The 1,200-nt window shown below is 38.9% G+C and overlaps 1 pseudogene; it reads left to right on the forward strand.

The window, feature by feature from the left end:
• LOC114620725 overlaps nt 1–884 on the forward strand; it is a 3,778-nt pseudogene extending 2,894 nt beyond the window's left edge.
• Nucleotides 885–1,200: the final 316 nt, after the last annotated feature.

Below are 1,200 nucleotides of genomic sequence, written 5' to 3' on the forward strand. Positions count from 1 at the left end.
ATATATATATATATATATATATATATATATATATATATATCAATACTGCATTACCTTTTTACAATTTAGTAATGTGACATTATATGGAAATCCTAAAATTTGCCAATCCACTCACTTGCTGATGGACATTCAATTTGCTTCCTGGTTTTGTCTGTTATAAGTAAAACTTTAGGAGTATTTGTGTGTAAGTCCTTTTGATGACAGGTGCATGTTAACTCGTTTTTGTAGTCGATCCCATGTAGAGCAGGTTATTTGTTATTGTTTGTGAATCTTCAGTTGTTACAATGTTATTTGTTGAAAAGATTAATCTTTCCCCAGTTCATCTTCTCAGCTTTGTTTAAAGCAATGAGATAGCTTCCAAACTCTGCCTCTGACCCTGAAGCCATTGCAATATTGACGCCTAAGAAGAACTGGATTGCTATCTGTGAACTCATTTTTAAGGAAGCAGTGATGGTTGACAAGAAAGTTGTCCATATGCCCAAACACTCTGAGCAGGCAGACAAGAAGGTACCTAACCTTCATGTAATGAAGGCCATGCAATCTTTCAAGTCCTGAGCCTACATGAAAGAGCCATTTGCCTGGAGACATTTCTATTGTTACCTTGGTAACAAGGACATCCAGTATCTCCGACATTACTCTAACCTACCTCCAGGGATTGTGCTGGCCCCTACATTGCAGGCATCGTGAGACTGGCAGGCCTTGTCCCAAGGGTTCAGAGGGAGAGTGATCTATCTGCAAGGTTCATAGAGGAGGCAGATGGACACCTCCAGGAGAAGAGTTGTTCCTGTGGTGCTGACAAGAAAGATGTGGCTGGGGCTGGTTTAGCATTCCGCTTCCACTTTAGAGGCAGCTACAGTTGTGGATTAGGTCAGTCACTGCAGTGAAGTCGGAGACTGTGTTGTGCTGAATCAACTTTAAAGAAAGAAATGATATCTTCATGTATGTGTGAGTCTATCTCTGTCTTTTTTATTTTGTCCCACTGGTCTATATGTAAGAGACTGTTGTTATTAATGTAGCCTCAGAATGAGCCTGGACAGCAATCACCTCCATATGTGCTGCAAAATTGTTATTTTTAGTTTTTTTAAAATTTAAGTTGTTTTCTATCTAGTTTCATAACTTTGAGTCCTAAATTGTCAGTTACTTCAAAGTCTTCCTGGGACTTTGATCAACATTTCTTTGAGTCTATAGATAGAGAGTCCC

The sequence above is a fragment of the Grammomys surdaster genome, unplaced genomic scaffold, assembly GCF_004785775.1.
Source record: "Grammomys surdaster isolate TR1022 unplaced genomic scaffold, NIH_TR_1.0 170, whole genome shotgun sequence".
Classification (NCBI taxonomy): Eukaryota; Metazoa; Chordata; class Mammalia; order Rodentia; family Muridae; genus Grammomys; species Grammomys surdaster.